This window comes from Etheostoma spectabile, chromosome 12 (genome assembly GCF_008692095.1).
Source record: "Etheostoma spectabile isolate EspeVRDwgs_2016 chromosome 12, UIUC_Espe_1.0, whole genome shotgun sequence".
NCBI lineage: Eukaryota > Metazoa > Chordata > Actinopteri > Perciformes > Percidae > Etheostoma > Etheostoma spectabile.
The window spans coordinates 29403176-29410396 of NC_045744.1; the positions used below are offsets into that span (position 1 = coordinate 29403176).

Here is a 7221-nt window from a genome sequence, read left to right on the forward strand (position 1 = left end):
ATGTGGGTGCGTGCTTGCCTGCCTGCGTGCGTGCCGGCCTGCATGCGTGCGTGCCTGCGTGGGTGCAGGTTGTTTGCTGGACTTGGCCTCCACCGGGAATCCTGACGTGCTGGACCCCTGGCCTCAGGGTCGCCGGCCAGACTTCTCCTTTCCTGCTCTGAGCTATTAACTGACCTCAGGGGCAGACAGGCTAGAAGACTGTGTTTCTCTGTGTGTGTGTGTGTGTGTATGTGTGTGTGTGTATGTGTGTGTTGGAACCTTAGCACCCCTGTGATCTGATTTACTCTGACAAGGCAACAGGACCAGACAATAAAAATGTCTATTTTTTTTTCTCTCTCTCTCTCTCTCTCTCTCTCTCTCTCTCTATTCTCTCTCTCTCTCTCTCTCTGTGCATGCTCCAGGCGAAATGGAGGAGATGATTAAACAAAACAAAGCCACTGGAAGAATGTCATTCCCAAAGAGTCATTTTTGGAGCTAAAATCCCCTTTTGTATGTTATACTTATTAATCCACGTCAGGAACAGTTTAGTGTCGTTTGGCTCAGAATGCTGCAGCAAAATTACCTACAAGACCCCAGAAATTAATGCACATAACCAATTTTGACACTCTAACCCAACATGTGAGCCAGAGGGGGGGCGTAGCTTTGGAGTTACGGTGCCTCGGCTCTGGAACATAATGCTGGAGTAAGTCAGGCGAGCTAGTTCTTAATCTTTGTTTGAATCGCTCCTAATAACTTTTTATTGTTTCTATTTGTCTTATGCTTCTTTCTGTCCTATATAGTCTCTTTTAGCAACAATTTGTTTCTCATGTTTTGTCAGTATATTCAATAGGGGTGCACAATTCGATTCAAAATGTCTCGATTCGATTCAAAATCGTCACGATTTGATTGAAAATGTCAGGATTCGATTGAAAATTTATTTTTTAAGCTCAAGATTCGATTCAAAAATGATTCTCAATTAATAAAACAATTCACAGTATGTAAAGGTCATTACTTTTCCCATGTAATAGTATACACAGCATTACAAAATGAAAAATACAGTGTATATATAAATGTGTATATATATGTACAGTGTGTATATATATATATATATATATATATATACACACACCAAAAGTGCTGTACTGTACTGTACTGTACTGTAGTGTGTGTGTGTGTGTGTGTGTGTGTGTGTGTGTGTGTGTGTGTGTGTGTGTGTGTGTTTGTTTGTTTTCCAGAATCCTTCAAGACTTTTCTGACCATCTAGACGATAAAGTATTCCATGTTTCATGTAGGGAAATATTTAACAATAATAAGTGGTGGCAACTTGGGAAATGGCTTGAAGAAAACTGTATAGTGCAGCAACCCCAATTTTTTTTCAATCAAAAGAACAGAAATTATTTTCAGACTTTAGAGCCATGTTAGCAGCATGAAATCTCTCCGCACATATGTGATGGATTTCCATGAAATTTACGTTTCTGGTCTCCAGACTATGTGTACCCTAATAACTTTGGTAATCAGCATTTCATCTAGCGCCACCATGACATTGACATTTGAGATTTTGAGTGAAATCTGGTACACACATTAATGTCAGGATAAATTGTAATAACTCATGGCAATGTTCTGACTTTAAATCTAGACCCATCATCAGATAAATAAATGAATTTATCCAAATACTTTGCTGTTTGACCAAATACCTGCAACTCTAATGACACTCCCCTTAGCCTCAGCTGTACTTAAAACTGTGCTAAACAGCAGATGTTAGCATGCACACTTAACTCTAACATACTAAACTAAGATGGTAACTAGTATGTTAAAAAAATATGAATGTTAGTATTGTCAATGGGAGCATGTTGGCATGTTGATGTTAGCATTTAGCTCAAACTACCGTAAGTAGTAGTAATAATAATAATGTATCCCCTACCAGTCCCATAAGGGGAATTGCAATTTACATTCTATTGTTATTACACACATGCAATGGAGAGATGTTAGAGTGGGGGGGCTGCCCATGGAAGGGCGCCCCAAGCAGTTGGGGGTTCAGTGTCTTGCACAAGAGCATCTTAGCTGGCACCTTTCCAGCTACCAGTCCACCACCATACTTTGGTCCCTATGGGGACTGGAACCGCCGACCCTCCGGTTCCCATCACTACTCCCTACAGACTGAGCTATTGCCGCCGCCCCCAGTACAGCCTCACAGAGCTCCTAGCCTGGGTGTATATAGTTAGTCTTGTTCCATTATCACCACCTTTCAGAAACAAATGTCTCAGAATTCTGTCAATTGAATACATGATGGCATGAATTGTTTTGATTTTAACATTTTTTAAATTGTATTTTATTGAATCTGATTTTTCAACTGTGATAGTAACATTAACTGTTCATCATTTATTTTCTCAAAAAGCAAAAATCTTTTTTTCCCCCCTCTCCTAAATCAAAGTCTCTTCGTTTTTCTCCCTCCCTGGCTCTTTAGACAGACTCCCTGAGCCTTACGCCCGGGAGCCCACTGAATTGTGAATCCAAACAGCCGGAGCAGCAGCAGATCGACAGTGACTGAAAAAACGGGAGGGGAGGGGGGAGGGGGTAGTTCGACATAAAGAGTGAAAGAGCAGAGCGAGAGAGAGAGAGAGAGAGAGAGAGAGAGAGAGAGAGTTGAGTGAGAGATGAAAAGCATGCTAAGCGAGAGAGAAGCACTCACACTGAAGGAGGCAGAGGCAACAGCTCCAGCAACAGCACGCTCCTTTCCCATCCTCCCTTTCCTCTCTCATAATCCCACATCCACGCCGAGGGAGATGGAGGGCACCCAGACCCGCTGAGGAGCACTGTTTAGAGGAGAGGAAAGCTCACATGACCCCCTCCCCCATCCCCTCCTGTGAGTGTCCGGATCATATTTTTGGGACAATAACCAACGAGGACTGAACCGGGGGTGTGTACACAAGCGAGCCTGCTGGCAGGAGGGAAAAGAAGGCAGGGAAAAGAGGGGGGGGGGATGAGAGGAAGGTTCGGTACAGCTGCTGATGCCCGGGTCTGCGAGTGAGACCGAGACAGACTGAGGAGGGGAGGGCGGCACATGTGGAGCAGTGTCAACTCGTGGGCCCAAGACGAGGGGAAAGAAGATTCACATACGCACACAGCTGGACAGATGAGGAGACATCAGGGACCACGCTTCAGTCCTGGGTACGTCCACCTATACTACACACAATCCTGCACGCAGACATGTACATTTTATCCTCAATGGTTGCTGTGTTGTTTTTTTTGGAAACACTTGAAACGCAACAGTGCGTGTTTGCAGATCTCCAGGGTTGACGACTACCCACCCTGACAAGTCTCCCTACTTGCCCTCAGATAGGAAAGAGGACGAGGACGAGAGATTATGTGTGCGTCTGAGAGTGTGCGTGGTCATGCTTTACCATCCACATCCACGTTATTATGTACATTATTGTATAGCACTGGAGGCATTTCATAATGGGTTTCGTGAGCTGTCAGAGTGATGCATGTAAATAAAACCTCCACTGGCAGAGCATTTTTCACGTCGCCCGGGCAAATGAAACAATCACTCACATCTCAACACTTGTTTTCGCGTTCCTAACACTGCTCATTACATTAACTTTGTTGGGCGAGTTATTCGGAGTCATAAATCATGCACAATAAAAAAAGAAAATCAGACGTGTAACTTGTGTGGCTGATGGAAGAATCTGAAGCCAGGGCTTGTTTATGTACTCCGGTCTGACACATGTATAGCTCTGCTTACCCATGTTGCACTGCAGGACGCCATGAGCGGTAACATGACATGTATGGCCAGGTGTTATGTCACGTTGTGCCACAGTGCATATGGTTTATGTCAGCAGGTTTGCATCAGGTGTATCAGCCTGCCACTTGTCTTTCTCAATTCCCCCCCACCACCACCATCATTTCTCACTCTCTCTCTTCCTTATTTTCCACCATCTTCCACCTCTTTCTCAGTTTCCAATTATAGGCTGTCATCTCGCTCCCTTTCCTCCTGATGCTATCTCCTGTTTCATTCTCTTGCTAAGCAATTACCTTTACCTGCCTCCGCTCCTCCGGACACCATGGCTGGCTAGTTTCCCCTCTGCCTTTTCAACAATCAAAGTGAAGGATGGGTGGGGATTTCAAGGCAATTTTCTCATGGTTGCCCCCAACCTGAGCAAAGAGCGACCCCGGTGAAGCCTGAACACGGCAGCCACTTCATATTATCGCTGCTCTCACAGATCCAGAAAAGATATGTAAATAGGAAATAGCTCTGGGGGGGGGTTTCAGTGTGCAGAAGAATTATGCCACTAATCATGCAATCAGCTCATTATTTCCTGCTCCTCATTAACTTGTTTGGGTTTCTAACTTTATCGCTGTTCGCTGTTTCATCTATAAGAAAAAAGACTCACCCAGACAGAGCTAGTGTTGGTCCAAGCATTTGGGCCAACACTAGGAAAAGGCTTGCCAGAGAGCTGAACCCCCCCCCTATCACAACCTCTCCCCCACACTGACTCTTTCATTCCATCATGTATGCAAACATCTGTCTTTATAGCTTTCTCTTTCGCCGACTTTATAGTTATCATCTTTTCCTTAAACCTCACTTGTAAGGATCCTACCTTGCAACCTCTTCACTACAACAGCACAACGCCGACAGAAAACGCACATATTTACATAAAAACAGGCATACACTCCCACACACCAGTATAAGCCTTTTAGCCCAGCAGTGTGACAGCTACCTGAAGGATAGCTACGCTGTCCTTTCTGCTGCCAAGCCTGTTAAACTGTGTGAAAAGACACAGATGGAGTTAGGGATTGGACGTAAGGCATAGTAGGATCATGGCTGAGAAGGATAACAGGATGAGGTCAAGAGGTCGTAATTAACAGAAAGAGAAAGATGGGACATAAAAGAAGATTGATGCGATAATGGAAGGAGTCAGGGGGAAAGACAGAGTTTAGATGGTGACTGAAAAATGAAAGAATGTGGGCGGACATGTTTGGTCCTGGTGGTGACAGACAGCTACTGATTGCTGATGTCTTTTTTTTCCTGTGAATGGACACAGCTGCAAAGTGATAGTTTTCAAACACCCCCGAGGAAAGAAGGTGAAGACAGAGAGAGACACAGAGAGAAGGAGAGAGACACAGATCGCCGCAGGAAGCAGAGGGTGTTGGATTATTTTTTTAAAGCATTTCGCTGCTTCTCCTTGAGGAAAATTGGAGAATTCTGGTTTATTACAGGTTGGGTCAGTAGCAGGAGAGGAAACCTATGTGCAAACCCTTATCTTAATTTGGCTTCATTTAGGAGGTAAAACTGCATGTTGGCACACTCAAAAGGATGGTAATGGGCATCAAAAAAAGCTATGCGTGGACAGGTACAGTGTAGAAAACAACATTTATACGCACAACGTGTCATTTCTGCTGCCGGCGTCTCTCAATCAAATTAATAAAAAAGACTTTGAAGACGTCATGAAGTTGCCAGGGATCATTGCTAACTTACTATTTCATGGGTCAACTACTCATGCAGCTACCGTAGCTAATAGGAGTGTGATGAGACCCCCAGACAAGATTGGGGTCACGAGATCGAGACACGAGTTTAACGCTGTTTGAAAAAAGAATTGATAAAAAAAACTTCAATGATGAAACAAGACTGGAAAAATAGGCCTTCAATTCAGTCGATAGTTGGAAAATGAAAACATTTAAAAGGTTTTGCCACAAACTCAAATTCTCAGACTGGCGTTCTCCTGTGTAACTAACAGTTAAACTGTTACTTAATCCATGTGTTCACTGGAGAGAGTCTTTCTTCAAAAGCCAGTGAGTTTAGTATTAGTCTGATCTTGCCTTATGGTTACATAATTCCGAAAGTTGAATGTAATTTGAAGATATCACATTATAATTGATGCTAATCAAATGCTGAAATTGCTTTTTGAATGTGTATCTTTTTTTTATAAATGCGTTACGCAAAAAAAACAAAAGACAAGTGCTTTTGTCACGTCACTTCTGACCGATAATAAAGTCAACGGGAATCCGTAAGACAAGATTCATAATTCCTTTATTTGTCATTTTCATGCTCCAGCACCACAAGGCATTGTCTGAGGGCACGGAGCTAACTTCACGGTAGAAAGATTGAGTAACGTCTGTAGTACTGTTTCAACATGAATTTAAAATTGACATCCATCGAGTCGAAATGCTGCTGTTGTCATTAATTAGCTCGTTCTTGTTTCCTAACTACGTCACGGCATAACGATAATTCATGTAGACAGCTAATGTTAATCCAGCTGTCAGAATCTGCATCAAATTTATGTATTAACATCTGTGTTCTTAACGGTGCATGAAACAGGTTGCTTATAAACCACTAACGAGTAGTGATACTAGTTGTAGTGATAGTAGCGCCGTGTGGTTTGGTTTTCTATGTCGTTAGCATCGTGGCTAACACTATGCTACTCCGTTTATGACCTACTGTTTCAGCTGTGCTTTTTAACAGTCCCCTTCCCCTTCGGTGTAGGCCTACCCAAGTCATTTTTCCCAAAAAGTTGAAATGTGAAATCTTGCCGGCTTAATTTACTGTTAGCTGACGCGGGCTGGCAACGTCGCTTGCTTGTAGTTACCATAGTTACCAGGGGGGTGACGAGACGCTTACTCCACGAGACGAGGCACGTCGCGAGATTGGGTTCACGAGAACGAGACGAGACGAGATTTTTAAAAAACATTTAAAGAAGTCCTCGATGAAATATATGAATGGAAAATGTTTTTTTTTATTCAACTGAAAAATCACAAAATGCAAAACGATTTAGGTGCATTTTGAAATCAACTATTAATGATGAATGTTATTTAACTTTTTTTTAAAACTATTTTTAATGAATTGTATGCAGTAAAGGACGTGCAAACACTGCCAAATGTTTTGTATAAACTCTACCAACTGGCTTCTGCCCTGTACAATGTCACACGAGAAATCTAACTCCTTTCCACAAACCGAAGATAAAAAAATAAACAGCATAAATAAAATAAATGTGTAAATAACAGAAAAATTAACACTTTAAATGCAAACAGTAAGTGTATCAATAACCAAAGTACTGCTCTCTCAAAACTACAAGTGCAAACAGAAACAGTTTTTTTCTTCAAGCATGAAAAAGAGAGAAACTACACGGAACAGCCCAAGATATGGTCACGTTCTTTTTCAAGAATACAAGCATGTCGACTGTTTCCACAAAATGTTGCCACACAAATGGTTTAAAAGTGGCAGGGGGATCTTCAATAGTAATTTCA

General features: G+C 42.5%; 1 protein-coding gene across 2 annotated transcripts in view; it reads left to right on the forward strand.

The window, feature by feature from the left end:
* The first annotated feature begins 2590 nt into the window (after positions 1 to 2590).
* Positions 2591 to 7221, forward strand: part of LOC116699024 (leucine-rich repeat and immunoglobulin-like domain-containing nogo receptor-interacting protein 3) — a 38496-nt gene continuing 33865 nt past the window's right edge. Inside the window, exon 1 of one of the 2 annotated variants that reach the window (XM_032531389.1) lies at positions 2591 to 3147. The gene's annotated coding sequence lies outside the window, so the exon portion shown is untranslated. The remainder of the gene's footprint in view (positions 3148 to 7221) is intronic. The other variant, XM_032531388.1, reaches the window with a different exon arrangement.